Source organism: Salvelinus alpinus, chromosome 9, assembly GCF_045679555.1.
Source record: "Salvelinus alpinus chromosome 9, SLU_Salpinus.1, whole genome shotgun sequence".
NCBI classification, from domain to species: domain Eukaryota; kingdom Metazoa; phylum Chordata; class Actinopteri; order Salmoniformes; family Salmonidae; genus Salvelinus; species Salvelinus alpinus.
Genome location: NC_092094.1, coordinates 28,587,168 through 28,605,290, shown reverse-complemented (window position 1 = coordinate 28,605,290; position 18,123 = coordinate 28,587,168). Strand labels below are relative to the sequence as shown.

Here is an 18,123-nt window from a genome sequence, read left to right as displayed (position 1 = left end):
TCTCTGTCTCTGTGTCTCTCACAACACGTTGCAGCTGCCAGTGTTGAATGATGTGTTGAAAAATAGGGACTGGAAAGGGAGAGAGAGAGAGCTTCTGTGACAGTGCTTGCTGTCATTTGCCAAATCAATTATGTGTATCCTCCTCCCCTGCTGTAGGCTAAGTTACTGTGTGTGTGTGTGTGTGTGTGTGTGTGTGTGTGTGTGTGTGTGTGTGTGTGTGTGTGTGTGTGTGTGTGTGTGTGTGTGTGTGTGTGTGTGTGTGTGTGTGTGTGTGTGTGTGTGTGTGTGTGTGTGTGTGTGTGTGTGTGTGTGAAAAAGGTTTATGAGAGGAGTTTATGGGTGTAGTAGGCTAATGACTGGGTCTCCAGCAGCAGTAAGACTATTAATGTTATTATTACCACTGTAGATTTACACAGTATAATGGCCTCAGTTACACACTTCTTAAAGGAGGGCGCACACACACACACACACACACACACACACACACACACACACACACACACACACACACACACACACACACACACACACACACACACACACACACACACACACACACACACACACACACACACACACACACACACACACACACACACACACTGTGATCCCTGTGTGTAGAAGGTCAAAGCGGAGTAGAGAAGGTTGGACCCCCACCTCTCTGAGGGGAATAGAGAGTGTCCGCCTACACAGCTACACCATTAATCATCTCTGTGGCTACTCTCTGCAGGCAGGCACACACACACACACACTCACGCACGCACGCAAACAAACACACACATCCTATTCTGTGGGAGATCCTACTACCTATATGCTTTTCTCTCTCTCTCTCTCTCTCTCTCTCTCTCTCTCTCTCTCTCTCTCTCTCTCTCTCTCTCTCTCTCTCTCTCTCCCTGGTAGTAGACCAGTGTCAACATGACTGAGAAGACACATGACCTGGTAGTAGACCAGTGTCAACATGACTGAGAAGACACATGACCTGGTAGTAGACCAGTGTCAACATGACTGAGAAGACACATGACCTGGTATGAAAGACAAAACAAAACAAGATGGGAAATATTATCAACATTACTTTGCACTTTTCACTGGCTGTCCTTCAGGTTGTGGCAGGAGGACACATACAGTGGGGCAAAAAAGTATTTAGTCAGCCACCAATTGTGCAAGTTCTCCCACTTAAAAAGTTGAGAGAGGCCTGTAATTTTCATCATAGGTATACTTCAACTATGACAGACAAAATTAGAAAAAAAAATCCAGAAAATCACATTGTAGGATTTTTAATGAATTTATTTGCAAATTATGGTGGAAAATAAGTATTTGGTCACCTACAAACAAGCAAGATTTCTGGCTCTCACAGACCTGTAACTTCTTCTTTAAGAGGCTCCTCTGTCCTCCACTCGTTACCTGTATTAATGGCACCTGTTTGAACTTGTTATCAGTATAAAAGACACCTGTCCACAACCTCAAACAGTCACACTCCAAACTCCACTATGGCCAAGACCAAATAGCTGTCAAAGGACACCAGAAACAAAATTGTAGACCTGCACCAGGCTGGGAAGACTGAATCTGCAATAGGTAAGCAGCTTGGTTTGAAGAAATCAACTGTGGGAGCAATTATTAGGAAATGGAAGACATACAAGACCACTGATAATCTCCCTCGATCTGGGGCTCCATGCAAGATCTCACCCCGTGGGGTCAAAATGATCACAAGAACGGTGAGCAAAAATCCCAGAACCACACGGGGGGACCTAGTGAATGATCTGCAGAGAGCTGGGACCAAAGTAACAAAGCCTACCATCAGCAAGGGCATTGAAGATGAAACGTGGCTGGGTCTTTCAGCATGACAATGATCCCAAACACACCGCCCGGGCAACGAAGGAGTGGCTTCGTAAGAAGCATTTCAAGGTCCTGGAGTGGCCTAGCCAGTCTCCAGATCTCAACCCCATAGAAAATCTTTGGAGGGAGTTGAAAGTCCGTGTTGCCCAGCAACAGACCCAAAACATCACTGCTCTAGAGGAGATCTGCATGGAGGAATGGGCCAAAATACCAGCAACAGTGTGTGAAAACCTTGTGAAGACTTACAGAAAACGTTTGACCTCTGTCATTGCCAACAAAGGGTATATAACAAAGTATTGAGATAAACTTTTGTTATTGACCAAATACTTATTTTCCACCATAATTTGCAAATAAATTCATTAAAAATCCTACAATGTGATTTTCTGGAAAAGAAATTCTCATTTTGTCTGTCATAGTTGAAGTGTACCTATGATGAAAATTACAGGCCTCTCTCATCTTTTTAAGTGGGAGAACTTGCACAATTGGTGGCTGACTAAATACTTTTTTGCCCCACTGTATTTGGCTGCCAAAACTGCACATTTATATAGTTTCAAATTCTTTGTATTGAATTATAATTTTGGGAAATAAATATTCTCTTAGGTCTGAGTATTTGTCACAGTGTAATAGGAAATGCAGCTCTGTCTCTACCTCTCCCCTGGAGCAGAGTGAGCACAGCCTGTCCTCTCTGGGCAGCCAGGTTTGTCTGTGACGACCGGTCTCTATAGCCAGACTGTGCTCACTGAGTTTGTACCTAGTCAATGTTTTCCTCAGTTTTCTATCAGTCACAGTGGTCAGATAGTCTGCCACCATGTACTGTCTGTTTAGAGCCAAATAGCATTGAAGTTTACTTAGATTTTTTTGTGGTGTCTTTCCATTAGGGGATATATTTTTCTTTTTGTTTTGTGATGATTTGGTTGGGCCAGATTTTCTGAGGGCTGTTCTGAGGCTCTATGGCAGGGGTGTCAGAGTCAAGGCCCGCGGGCCACATCCGGCCCGCGAGAAGGTTTTTTACGGCCCCTGGGATGATCTTGATTTATTATTAGAACCGGCCCGCAGACCGCAGCAAGCCGGCAGCCCGCAGATCTTTTACACGCACCAATACTACATTTCCCACAATGCAACGGTGACGCACCGAGCAGTAGGCTGCTTCATTTCAATATTTATTGGCACAGCAGTCGTCAGCATCACAGTAAAATTAACTTTCAGATACCCATCAAAAATGGCAAAACGGAAGGTGGACACTGAGAACCGGGGGTTTCAAACAAGGTGGGAGTCGGAGTATATGTTCACGGAGGTAGCTGGAAAACCTGTGTGTCTTCTGTGTGGAGAAAGTGTGGCGGTACTGAAAGAGTATAATCTGAGACGACATTATGAAACGAAACACGCGGACAAAAACAAGAATATGGACATGGAACAAAGGCTACAAAAGGCAGAGGAATTAAAACGAGGCCTCAAATCTCGACAGGCTCTGTTCAAAAAAGCCAAATCACAAGGCCAGGCTGCTGTCAAGGCCAGTTTTATTTTGGCAGAAGAGATCGCTAAATCAGCCCGGCCATTTACGGAGGGGGATTTCATCAAAAACTGCATGATTAAAGTTTGTGACGAAGTTTGCCCAGAAAAAAGGCAACTCTTTTTAAATGTGAGTCTGAGCAGAAACACCATTGCCGTAGGTTTTCAGTAGGTTCAATTAGGTTCACTAGACTATATGCGTCATTTAAAAAATTTTCAATGAACATTCGAACAGTCCGGCCCTCGGCTTGTAGCTAAATTTTTTATTTGGCCCTCCGTCCATTTGACTTTGACACCCCTGCTCTATGGGGTTGGTTTGGGTTGGTGAACTGAGCCTCAGAACCAGCTGGCTGAGGGGACTCTTCTCTTGTTTCATCTCTTGACATTGTAGAGCTGTGTGATGGAATGTTTTGGGGTCACTTGTTTTTAGATGGCTGTAAAATTTGATGGCTCTTTTTTCTTTTTCTATTCGAATGAGGAGGGGGTATTGGCCCAATTCTGCCCTAAGAGTTTTTCTTTGTACTTGCAATACAGTCTTGCAAAACTCTGCATGCAGTATTTCGATTGGATGTTTGTCGCATTTGGTAAATTCATTATTAGAGAGTGGACCCCATACTTCACTGCCATATAGAGCAATTGGTTCTATAACTGATTGAAACATTTTGAGCCAGATTTTGATGTTCCTTTTAATGGCATAGAATGCTCTTCTTGCTTTGTCTCTCAGCTCATTCACAGCCATGTGAAAGCTACATGTGTTGCTGATATTTAGTCCAAGATATGTGTAGTTTTTGGTGTGTTCTAATAGAACTGTGTTCAAATAGAATTTATATTTGTCATCCTTATTTCCGGACCTTTTTTGGAATATCATTATATTTGTTTTTTTTAGGTTAACGGTCAGAGCCCAGGTTTGACAGAACCTGTGAAGACGATCTAGGTGCTGCTGTAACCCCTCTTTAGTGGGAGACAGCATCACCAGGTCATCTGCGTACAGCAGACACTTGAGTTCAGTGTTGTGTAGGGTGATACCAGGTGCTGCCGATTTTTCTAATGTTTTTGCCAATTCATTAATGTAGATGTTAAATAGTGTTGGACTTATTGGGCAGCCCAGTTTCACTCCCCGCCCCTGAGAGAAGAAGTCTGTTTGCTTGTTGCCAATTTTAACCGCACATTTGTTTTTAGTGTACATTGATTTAATAAAATCATATGTTTTCCATCCAATACCACTTTCTATTAGTTTATAAAAAAGACCATCGTGCCAAATTGAATCAAATGCTTTCTTGAAATCTACAAAACACGAGTAGATTTTGCCTTTGTTTTGGTTAACTTGTTTATCAATTAGAGTGTTGAGGTTGTAAATGTGGTCTGTTGTACGATAATTTTTTTGAAATCCAATCTGGCTTCTGCTCAGGACGTTGTGTTCGTCAAGGAAATTATGTAGTCTGCTATTTATAATACTGCAGAGAATTTTCCCCAAGTTGCTGTTAACGCAAATTCCTCTGTAATAATTTGGGTCAAATTTGTCTCCATTTTTATAGATTGGTGTGATCAATCCCTGGTTCCAAATATCGGGGAAAATACCTGCAGTGAGGATAATGTTGAAGAGTTTGAGTATAGCCAATTTGAATTTGTGGTCTGTATATTTGATCATTTCATTTAAAATACCATCAGCACCACAGGCCTTTTTGGGTTGGAGAGTGCATAGTTTTTCCAATAATTCTTCTTCTGTAATTGGGGTATCCACATGATTCTGATAGTCTTTGACTGCTAATTCAAGGATTTGTAATTTTTCTTGTATATATTTTTGTTCTGGGCTCTTTGTTATATTGCTGTAGAGGTTTGGAAAGTGATTTCTCCACATACCCCCATTTTGGATAGCCAATTCCTCATGATGAGGTTTGTTTAATTTATTCCAATTCTCCCAGAAGTGGTTTGATTCTATGGATTCTTTAATTCCATCCAGCTGATTTCTAATGTGCTGTTCCTTTTTTGTTCTTAGGGTGTGTTTGTATTGCTTCAGTGTTTCCCCATATTGAAGGCGGATATTTTTGTTGTCCCTTTCTCTGTGTTTTTGATTAGATATATTTCTCAATTACTTTCTTAGATTTTTGCAATCATTATCAAACCATTTTTCATTATCTGTTATTTTTGGTGTTAGGAGGCTAATTTGGAGGCTAATTTGTCAAATATAAAGTTTATGTTCCTAACGGCCAAATTTACACCTTCATGTGTTAAGGCTAAAAAGTTGTCCAGGAGAGATTTTATTTTTTGGCTACTAATTGCTTTTTGGTAGATGTCTGTACTGTTTGCACTCCATCTATAGGCCTGTTTAGTACCATGTAATTTATTGGGCCGTGATGCTTCATGGTTGGGTTCTGCTCTTCTCAGATACACTGTGATTTTACTGTGGTCTGAGAGAGGTGTTAGTGGGCTGACTGTGAAGGCTCTGAGAGACTCTGGGTTTAGGTCAGTGAGGAAGTAGTCTACAGTGCTGCTGCCAAGGGATGAGCTGTAGGTGTACCTACCAAAAGAGTCCCCTCTCAGCCTGCCATTGACTATGTACAGACCCAGTGTTCGACAGAGCTTCAGGAGCTGTGCTCCGTTTTTGTTTTTCACTTTGTCATAGTTGTTTCGGTGGGGGTATGTGGGGAGGGAAAGGTTGTTGCTTCCTGGTAGGTGTTTATCCCCATGACTGTTAATGGTGTCTTGTTCTCTCTCTCTCTCTCTCTCTCTCTCTCTCTCTCTCTCTCTCTCTCTCTCTCTCTCTCTCTCTCTCTCTCTCTCTCTCTCTCTCTCTCTCTCTCTCTCTCTCTCTCTCTCTCTCTCTCTCTCTCTCTCTCTCTCTCTCTCTCTCTTTGTGTGTGCGTGTGCGTTTGAGAGAGTGAGAGAAAAAAGAGGAGGGCATGCATGCTCTTACTGTGCATAGAATATCTTATTATACGTTTCAACAGGAAGGAAAAAGAGGGAGGGAGGTAGGATGGAGAGAGAGAGAACTGGAATTATGAGGGGAAATATATGCAAACTACCTTCTATATAGCTGCTCAGGAGACATAGGGAGATGGAAGGATGGAGAGAAGGAGGAGGAGGAGGGACATGTGAATGGAAAGAGAGAGGAGGGTATGTAAGGTACAGGAGAGAGAACGGACAGACAGACAGAGAGAGAGAGAGAGAACGATATGAGGAGAGGGAGGAGGCAGACATCTCAGGAGAGATTGAGGAGATGATAGGTGAGGCAGGTTATGAAGTGCATGAGGTGGGATCATGAAGTGGAAATCCTTTAATTTATTCATTAGCTCGTTCATTTATTTTACATGGCTTATGCTGCTTATCCCCCAAAATGTACGTTTTGTCAATAGTTTTGTGATAAAACACCCATCAATCTCTCCAAGGGTCCTTCACTATAATCTAATAATGCAACTGATGTATAGCCCTGTATAACCCTTTTCCTATTTGCTGTCTCTTACCTAGGACACGTAGAGATAAGTTATACATGTATCGGGTGTGAGTGTTACCAGATAGTTACTGCCTGGCCATGCTATTACAGCAGTGTTATAACAACCCTAAAACACACATGGGCCTTGTATACCTGGCACACATTAAAGTCAGCTCATGTTGGCCTTTGAAGCAATGGGCCTGCCTCTTTAGCCTACACATTTTGTTCTGTTTTTGTAGAAATGAGAGTGGTGACTGATGACTAATGATAATATAGGATTATAAAATACTGATGATTTCTTCCTCACAATGGGATTCGCCCATAGACTCTCAGTAATGGGCTTTGTTGCTACACATCAAATTGTCCACTGTTACCTAGTGTTGGTTTTTCAGTGTAACATTTATAGTGTTTATCCAAGAGTTAAATTAACTATTTAAGTGTTAAATTAACACTTATTAGTTTAAAATAACCCTAGTGTTGGTGTTAATAACCAGACCCACACCCATCATTATCATATTTCCCAGCATACCATGTTGCAGGTTGATTTTTGAGAATAGTTTGTTTCAATATCTATGTGTTTAAATGTACATTTATTGATTCATTGACCTTATGATACTCAAATATAAATAACATTTTTTTTCTAAATTAATCCAATCTGTTACTTGGATTTATTGCACCCGCTACTGAAATGGTTGTTCCAGTTTATATGCTTTAAGTAGTCTCATAGCTTAGTTTCCCCAACCATGGAAGTCATTCTGAATGCAGGTTGCGGGTGACTAAAATGTCCAAATGTTGGATATGTCCACTCTGGCTTGATTCCAATAGGAATTATACATCACTTTGCAAGCCAGCATAATAGAACTTGCAGGCCTGATGTGGCCTGTAAACCATGAGCCACTGTATTAGGGTGAAACTAGGCTCCCAAAATAAGGACTTATTGTATTGTCTTTAACTGAATAATTAAATTTTTATGATAAAATATTCACTTAGAATCACACTTGGTGAAGGCCTCAGCGCTAAACATAATTGCATGCAACAGCTATGTCTCTGTCACTAACAAATACAGTCAAGGGTGGTAAGTCTACAATTCACTTGAAAGGCACAAGGGGAAATATGCAAATAAGGCTTTACACTAAGCAGTATGTTAATCAAACACTGAAAATGTTGGACCATATAGACACTGTAACACTCTGTGTTGATTTAACACTGGAGAATTTGCTGTGTATCTTATCTGATCTATCAATCTGTGTCCTTGAGGTCAGTCTGCAGCCGTGTCTCTAGGGGCGTGTCCATCTGAGCAGGTGCTTACCCTACCACCCTCTGCAACGAAGACCCGCCTCTCGATCGTGCAGCCAGAGCGAGCGAGCGAGCGAGAGAGAGCGTGTGTGAGGCGGTAGCGGTTTCACACATCACTTTCATTTGAGTCTACGCCAAGGAACAGCCGTAGCCTATGGATATTTTTCTATACTGGGATTAATTTAAAAACAAGGATTTGCATTTACGTGGTGAGTAGCCTAAAGTCATTGAAGTAGTATATGGGCGTTTAATGTCCCCCCTCGTTAATTTCTGTTATCCTACATGTGAAATATGTGTTATCACTCCAGAAGTTCATTAAATCAGATAGAGGGAAAGATACACACTGCTGATGATGCCTCGGCCGTCTTCATCTCTGCTCTTCATGTAGACTAGGTTACCTCTGTGTGCTTTGTCTGTAGTGAGGGGATGGATCTCTCTCATTCTCTCTCGCTCTTGTGTGTTTTACATGATTAATTTAATACCCGTGTATGATTATATTATATAATTTAAGTCTAGACCAACCTATTGTCTATAATAGCTTGTGTGTAAATGTTTGCTGTGGAAGTTCAGTGGCTGCCAAACTAGTCCTTAGCCAGAGGGCCAAGCAAGTCGTTTTGTTTAACTGTGTGGTTGGAAAGTCATTACTCCATGAAGAGTAGTTGCTACGCATCAGGTTATATGTTACATGAGTTCGTCTGTAGATAGACGGGACCTTAACAGCACCACTTTGTTAATCTGAGTTAATGCCACCAGCCTCATACAGCGGATCACGTTGCGTTGTGTGTAGGCCTACACAGCCCGCAGGTGGAGTTCACAGACGCGCATGCACGCACACATACACACACAACGGTGTGCCATGTGCTGCTGAGCTGCAAGAGCAGCTGTTCAGTATGGGGTAGAGTAGCCTACACTAAACCAACAACAATTCTGTCCTCTTCTGTTAAGGCTCTGGGGCCTCATTTATGAACGTTGCATAAAAGTAGCATAGCCTTGTGCAAATGGGGGATATATGATGACACTCTTATTCCTAACAAAAAGGTAGATAAATATAATACCAAGAGGCAATAATTTTCTGTTAGTGAGGACAGCGAAAATCGATGTATTTTATCACTGCATTCAAAAATTATTTGAAATAATGATCTATTTCCTATTATTATTTAATTTCCTTGATCATCGCAGAATAAATTCCTCACCTTTTCCGTCTGCGATTGTTTCATACTGGAGAAATATAGGCTAGGCTACCATTCGTCCCATCTCTCACTTAATAATTAGACCCACTTCACAGTAGTAAATAGATTAACTAGTTGAAGTATTTTTCGCTATTCATCTGATCCGAAGCGCAGTTTAACAGTAGAACAGAGGTTCACCCTTTCCGTTGGCATTGTAGGCTACATCTTAATACTGTAATGTCAAATTTCACTAGTAGACAATATTTAATTTATAAACATAATGACGTATTGCTCCAGCAATACTGTAGCCTACCCATTCTGTCAAATATTTTACATAAACTACCAGTCTATTTATTGTGCTGGCAGAATGTTTTAATCTTTAGCAGGAGTGTATGTTGTATCTGCAAAATGACTGTCCGTTTCTGAACGAGAAAACAATGGCAAATTGAAATGGACCTATCAGCAGGACGTTTGAATTCAACAATGTTTTATAACGACTTTTCCGCAACCTAAATATGGTGGACTACCCGCGAATTCAGAAAAATTGTAGGGCAGGCTACTCCAAAAAATACAATTACAGTATTAACAGTAGTTACAATTCTATTTATCTTGTGTTTTTGTTCTACTTTACTTTTTTAAATAGTACTAGTGATATTCATTACTGCATTGTTGTGAAAGAGCAAGCAAAAAAAGGCATTTCACTGTACTTGTGCACGTGACAATACAAATTTGATACATAGGCCTACTCAGTGGTGTAAAGTATTTATTAGGTAAAAATACTTTAAAGTACAGCTTAAGTCGTTTTTTGGCGTATCTGTATTTTACTTTACTATTCATATTTTGGACTACTTTTACTTTTACTTCACTACATTTCTAATGAAAATTATGTACTTTTTACTCCATACATTTTCCCTGACACCCAAAAGTACTAGTTACAATTTGAATGCTTAGCAGTACGGAAAAAGGTCAAATTCACACACTTATCAAGAGAACGTCCCTGGTCATCCCTACTGCCTCTGATCTGGTGGACTCACTAAACATAAATACTTCCTTTGTAAATGATGTCTGAGTGTTGGAGTTGCCCCTGTCTGTCAAAAAAGTAATAAAAAAGGAAATTGTGCTGTCTGGTTTGCTAAATATAAGGAATTTGATGTATAGCATTTATTTTTACTTTTAGTACTTTTTCCACCACTGTACTTAAGTACATTTAAAATCTGATACTTTTAGACTCAAGTAGTATTTTACTGGGTTACTTTTACTTGAGTCATTTTATATTAAGGTATCTTTACTTTTACTCAAGTATGACAATTGAGTACTTTTTCCATCTCTGGGCCTACTTCAGGGTTAAAGATCAGCTGTTAAATTCGACTGTGTACGGGTATTATCAGCCAGGTCACCCGTGATACAAGTCACTATTCGATGTCCATCCATGTCTGAGGAAATCGATGAGATGATGTGAAAACTGGCCACTAGGGGCAACAGTGGGCGCTGTTACCTTCAAGTAAGTTTCGGTTTTGCTAGGGCATTGTGGACAGGGATGGCGGAGGGGTGTAGGCATCTGCCTCTGGTGACAAAGGTTGCATGTTAGAATCCAGGATAGAATATTGTTTTTGAGATTTTTGTTTTGAGCCTATCCCAAACCTTAACCCTTACCTTAACCATTCAAAGTTAATGCCTAACCTTAAGATTTCGGCGTTAATGCCTAACCTTAACCCTTACCTTAACCATTCGGCGTTAATGCCTAACCTTAACCCTTACCTTAACCATTCGGCGTTAATGCCTAACCTTAACCCTTACCTTAACCATTCGGCGTTAATGCCTAACCTTAACCCTTACCTTAACCATTCGGCGTTAATGCCTAACCTTAACCCTTACCTTAACCATTCGGCGTTAATGCCTAACCTTAACCCTTACCTTAACCATTCGGCGTTAATGCCTAACCTTAACCCTTACCTTAACCATTCGGTGTTAATGCCTAACCTTAACCCTTACCTTAACCATTCGGCGTTAATGCCTAACCTTAACCCTTACCTTAACCATTCGGCGTTAATGCCTAACCTTAACCCTTACCTTAACCATTCGGCGTTAATGCCTAACCTTAACCCTTACCTTAACCATTCGGCGTTAATGCCTAACCTTAACCCTTACCTTAACCATTCGGCGTTAATGCCTAACCTTAACCCTAACCTTAACCATTCGGCGTTAATGCCTAACCTTAACCCTTACCTTAACCATTCGGCGTTAATGCCTAACCTTAACCCTTACCTTAACCATTCGGCGTTAATGCCTAACCTTAACCCTAACCTTAACCATTCGGCGTTAATGCCTAACCTTAACCCTTACCTTAACCATTCGGCCTTAATGCCTAACCTTAACCCTTACCTTAACCATTCGGCGTTAATGCCTAACCTTAACCCTAACCTTAACCATTCGGCGTTAATGCCTAACCTTAACCCTTACCTTAACCATTCGGCGTTAATGCCTAACCTTAACCCTTACCTTAACCATTCGGCGTTAATGCCTAACCTTAACCCTTACCTTAACCATTCGGCGTTAATGCCTAACCTTAACCCTTACCTTAACCATTCAAAGTTAATGCCTAACCTTAAGATTTCGGCGTTAATGCCTAACCTTAACCCTTACCTTAACCATTCAAAGTTAATGCCTAACCTTAAGATTTCGGCGTTAATGCCTAACCTTAACCCTTACCTTAACCATTCAAAGTTAATGCCTAACCTTAAGATTTCGGCGTTAATGCCTAACCTTAACCCTTACCTTAACCATTCAAAGTTAATGCCTAACCTTAACCCTTACCTTAACCATTCGGCGTTAATGCCTAACCTTAACCCTTACCTTAACCCTTACCTTAACCATTCGGCGTTAATGCCTAACCTTAACCCTTACCTTAACCATTCGGCGTTAATGCCTAACCTTAACCCTTACCTTAACCATTCGGCGTTAATGCCTAACCTTAACCCTTACCTTAACCATTCGGCGTTAATGCCTAACCTTAACCCTTACCTTAACCATTCGGCGTTAATGCCTAACCTTAACCCTTACCTTAACCATTCGGCGTTAATGCCTAACCTTAACCCTTACCTTAACCATTCGGCGTTAATGCCTAACCTTAACCCTTACCTTAACCATTCGGCGTTAATGCCTAACCTTAACCCTTACCTTAACCATTCGGCGTTAATGCCTAACCTTAACCCTAACCTTAACCATTCGGCGTTAATGCCTAACCTTAACCCTTACCTTAACCATTCGGCGTTAATGCCTAACCTTAACCCTTACCTTAACCATTCGGCGTTAATGCCTAACCTTAACCCTAACCTTAACCATTCGGCGTTAATGCCTAACCTTAACCCTTACCTTAACCATTCGGCGTTAATGCCTAACCTTAACCCTAACCTTAACCATTCGGCGTTAATGCCTAACCTTAACCCTTACCTTAACCATTCGGCGTTAATGCCTAACCTTAACCCTAACCTTAACCATTCGGCGTTAATGCCTAACCTTAACCCTTACCTTAACCATTCGGCGTTAATGCCTAACCTTAACCCTTACCTTAACCATTCAGCGTTAATGCCTAACCTTAACCCTAACCTTAACCATTCGGCGTTAATGCCTAACCTTAACCCTTACCTTAACCATTCGGCGTTAATGCCTAACCTTAACCCTTACCTTAACCATTCGGCGTTAATGCCTAACCTTAACCCTAACCTTAACCATTCGGCGTTAATGCCTAACCTTAACCCTTACCTTAACCATTCGGCGTTAATGCCTAACCTTAACCCTTACCTTAACCATTCGGCGTTAATGCCTAACCTTAACCCTTACCTTAACCATTCGGCGTTAATGCCTAACCTTAACCCTAACCTTAACCATTCGGCGTTAATGCCTAACCTTAACCCTTACCTTAACCATTCGGCGTTAATGCCTAACCTTAACCCTTACCTTAACCATTCGGCGTTAATGCCTAACCTTAACCCTAACCTTAACCATTCGGCGTTAATGCCTAACCTTAACCCTTACCTTAACCATTCGGCATTAATGCCTAACCTTAACCCTTACCTTAACCATTCGGCGTTAATGCCTAACCTTAACCCTAACCTTAACCATTCGGCGTTAATGCCTAACCTTAACCCTTACCTTAACCATTCGGCGTTAATGCCTAACCTTAACCCTTACCTTAACCATTCGGCGTTAATGCCTAACCTTAACCCTAACCTTAACCATTCGGCGTTAATGCCTAACCTTAACCCTTACCTTAACCATTCGGCGTTAATGCCTAACCTTAACCCTTACCTTAACCATTCGGCGTTAATGCCTAACCTTAACCCTTACCTTAACCATTCGGCGTTAATGCCTAACCTTAACCCTACCCTTAACCATTCGGCGTTAATGCCTAACCTTAACCCTTACCTTAACCATTCGGCGTTAATGCCTAACCTTAACCCTTACCTTAACCATTCGGCGTTAATGCCTAACCTTAACCCTTACCTTAACCATTCGGCGTTAATGCCTAACCTTAACCCTAACCTTAACCATTCGGCGTTAATGCCTAACCTTAACCCTTACCTTAACCATTCGGCGTTAATGCCTAACCTTAACCCTTACCTTAACCATTCGGCGTTAATGCCTAACCTTAACCCTTACCTTAACCATTCGGCGTTAATGCCTAACCTTAACCATTCGGCGTTAATGCCTAACCTTAACCCTTACCTTAACCATTTGGCGTTAATGCCTAACCTTAACCCTTACCTTAACCATTCGGCGTTAATGCCTAACCTTAACCCTTACCTTAACCATTCGGCGTTAATGCCTAACCTTAACCCTTACCTTAACCATTCGGCGTTAATGCCTAACCTTAACCCTTACCTTAACCATTCGGCGTTAATGCCTAACCTTAACCCTTACCTTAACCCTAACCTTAACCCTTACCTTAACCATTCGGCGTTAATGCCTAACCTTAACCCTTACCTTAACCATTCGGCGTTAATGCCTAACCTTAACCCTTACCTTAACCCTAACCTTAACCCTTACCTTAACCATTCGGCGTTAATGCCTAACCTTAACCCTTACCTTAACCATTCGGCGTTAATGCCTAACCTTAACCCTTACCTTAACCATTCGGCGTTAATGCCTAACCTTAACCCTAACCTTAACCCTAACCTTAACCCTTACCTTAACCATTCGGCGTTAATGCCTAACCTTAACCCTAACCTTAACCCTTACCTTAACCCTAACCTTAACCCTAACCTTAACCCTTACCTTAACCCTAACCTTAACCCTTACCTTAACCTTAAACACTCTGAAATTTGACATTTGGAACAACATCAACATTTTATGTTTGAGAAACATGGATGAACATCTAATTCTGACATAAGACTATGAGAGCTTGTTGGTATTATAAATCCTGATACCTAGGCTATATCTATTTGAAATTTGTAATATCACATCTATTTACTAGGATACTAGGTCCAATTAATTAGATGCACATTGTAATTTGTTGCGGTAATCATGGCCACAAAAGTTGAGGAATATATTCTGCAACAGTTTGTATAAATAGGAAAACGATTCCTATGTCAAATTATAAGATTCCTATGTTTAATTATTTTATTCTAAAAATCAAACACAGATTTTCACTCTTCTCACTAATGGTAAATGGTTGCATTCTTGCTAAATGTTTTCCTATTTTTAGCTTTTTGATTAATAATCTTTTCATATCCCTCATTTGCACAAAATCCTTACGTGCCAGCTTGCAATACAATATTTCAACCACTAGCAGATGTGTGTACCCATGGCCTAATTTTTTTGCGGGGAGGTGAACACATAGTCACATCAAGTACATTTTTTATAAATGCTAACTTTTATGTGTAAACTGTCATACTACACTGGTCCTTTACCTTTCACTTCAATTTACAAAACTGTATAGGCCTATTCTATTTGAATCCTTACCTTTGCACTTTGATTTGGTATGATAATGATTGATTTACAAACAATTTACAAATGGTAAACAAGTTAACTAATAATGGTTTATAAACAGATTATAAGCATACCATCTAATACATTGTTCTAGTTATGCTTTATAGCTCTTTATTCAAATCGAATACAGTACCATACTTGCTTCCTGTACCTTTTAATACTCTCTGTATTAAACACCTGTCTGTGGGGAGCGGTTTGTGTGTGGAGACAAGATGAGGATGATTCCACTATAGACTGCTGAGATACAGACAGTCAGTCCTAGGCCCTAAGGCTGGGTTATACCAGGTGGCTAACCACTCTGGCTAGACCACAACCTCCTGAGCAAACACAACATACATACACACTCAGAGAATGCGAGAGAGAGAATATTGCACCGTTTCATAAGATCTCTCCTAATCCTGGAGACCATAAGAGAAACAGTGAGATTGCTGACAAACTACCCATAGAAAGGTTTTAATCTGTTATTTTCCCTCAATGGGAGACTCCAGGAACAGAACCAGAGTCATATCACAATTCTACAACTTCCCCTCACCCTTCATTGCGCTCTTCTTTCCTGGTTTATGGTTAATCTGGGTTAATTGCTCAAGGGCACATGAAAAGATTTTTCACCTAGTCGGTTCAAGGATTCAAACCAGCAACCTTTTTGTTACTGGCCCAACACTCTTAACTGTTAGGCTCCCTGCTGGATACAGCAGTATAGATTTAACCTATCTAGTCCTGTCAGATCAGTGTTCAAAACAGAAGAGAATCTTGTCAGGGAGAGAGGATGAGGAAAGGATGCGATTCAAAACTATTAGGACACAGCCTCCTGTTCGGATGATTGGCCAGATATCCATGCAGGTCCCTTGTGGGCCATGTTTTACTAGCTAACTATCCTCCCTCCCTCACTTTCTTTTTTCCCCGCTCTCTCGCTCTCAATTCAATTTCAATTTAAGGGCTTTATTGACATGGGAAACAAAGCAAGTGAAGTAGATAATAAACAAAAGTGAAATAAACAATAAAAAATTAACAGTAAACATTACTCTCACAGAAGTAAAAAAAAAAAAAAAAAGATATTTCAAATGTCATATTATGTATATATACACAGTGTTGTAACGATGTGCAAATAGTTAACCTTTACACATGTACCAACACACAGGTGTGATCATTCTACAGTGGTCCCTGAAGCGTACGATCACACCCGTGTGATTAGAATGCTTATTTAGAACGGCCAGTTTCGAATGACGCAACAATCAGCATTTGAGCTGGCCACACTTTTTTCAGAAACTATTTACACAAACACAGTCCTTACAAAGTTATGTCCAGAATGTGAGCAGTTTATTTTTGGATGCAATGTTCAGACATTCACAGAAGTAGCTACAGCATAACACAATCATCCAAACCGGAAAAGGGTAGGCTACATTTGTCCTAGCGCTAACTGAGGAAAGATTGAAGTAACACAAGCGGTCATATTTGAATAACTCTTGCTGACAAACTACAATATGAATTAGCCAATAGAGATGACTCTTTATAATTAATCACATCACGGGTAATAATTGAGTAAAACACTCTCTAGAAATCGAAAGTAATCCGACGATGGGTAGTTTCTGCACGCTGCCATGCTTTTTCCCCCTCACAGACACCAAAGATAATAAGAGGAGACAATATGAGTTTGGTCTGTTTATAGTATGCATGTTTACATTTACGTCATTTAGCAGACGCTCTTATCCAGAGCGACTTACAAATTGGAAAGTTCATACATATTCATCCTGGTCCCCCCGTGGGGAATGAACCCACAACCCTGGCGTTGCAAGCGCCATGCTCTACCAACTGAGCCACACGGGACCGTGTGTTCAAGGGGGGGTGTTGTCTACCATCGTTCACATCCCACCATTCATCCCACCATTCATTTCCGGAAGTCCTCAAAAAATGAGTGAACCCTTACTCACCTCATTTTGTTATAACATCTTTGGTCCAACAGACGATTACGTGAAACCCAGAATGCATTGTATGTCAACAAACATGGCTACACAGCTGGAATTAGCTTAGCTCATAATCAGTACAACCTTCAAAAAAGTATTTTACACACATAATATGTGCCCATTACAATCTATGCAAGAATTGGAATGCATGATTTGTCAACGGTAATTGAAACATGTGAATAAAACAGTAAATATAGAAATAATTACCACACAAAACATTTTCTGATAGTGATTTATTGATACAAATGGCGCGTGCCGGCAGTCAATCACGTAACCTCTCACTCCCACTCTGAGCCATTCAGTGCTGTTGTTTATGTATGTAGCTAGTGAGCTAAGCTGTAGCATTAGCAATGTCTTTCAAAAGGAGACAACTCACAAATGTGGAAATTCTGGAGATTTCTGAGTATGAAAGTCAGGAATCAGATTCTGACAGTGACAGTGAGGAGCTGCCCCCCAACCTTGTAGCCATTGAGAACCCTGAATCTGAGGATCCCTTGTCCACTGACGAAGTCCCAGGTCCCTTTGAAGATGCTGGTGGTGATGAAGTGGATGAAGTACAGGAGCACCACACCCCTTGGTGCCCATCCTCTGGGGGTCGTCCTGCTGCAGACAATCCCCTACACCTCACTGCACAGCATTTTCCCTGCAAAGTCCCTCAAACTGCTGCTCAAGGTAGTTGCACACGGAGGCACTGCAAAGTCTGCCTGTCTGGCACTAGGAGAAGTAAGCAGAGGAAGTTGACAAAATACATGTGTTTAGCTTGTGATACACCTCTGTGTTTCACCATGCTTTGAGGAGTATCATATGCTCAAGCACTATTGAGCACATCTGCAGCAATTAGTGACTGACTGACATGACAGGCGACTTGACAGGTGACCTGCCATGATACTATGCCTTTAGAGGTGGTGGTGGGAATGGAGTTGTTGTTCAGTCACTG

General features: G+C 41.0%; 1 protein-coding gene across 1 annotated transcript in view; it reads left to right on the top strand.

Annotated features, from left to right (window-relative positions):
- The first annotated feature begins 8,149 nt into the window (after nucleotides 1–8,149).
- The window catches only part of LOC139584589 (genetic suppressor element 1-like), a 46,931-nt gene continuing 36,957 nt past the window's right edge, over nucleotides 8,150–18,123 (top strand). The window contains exon 1 of the mRNA XM_071416614.1: nucleotides 8,150–8,277. The gene's annotated coding sequence lies outside the window, so the exon portion shown is untranslated. The remainder of the gene's footprint in view (nucleotides 8,278–18,123) is intronic.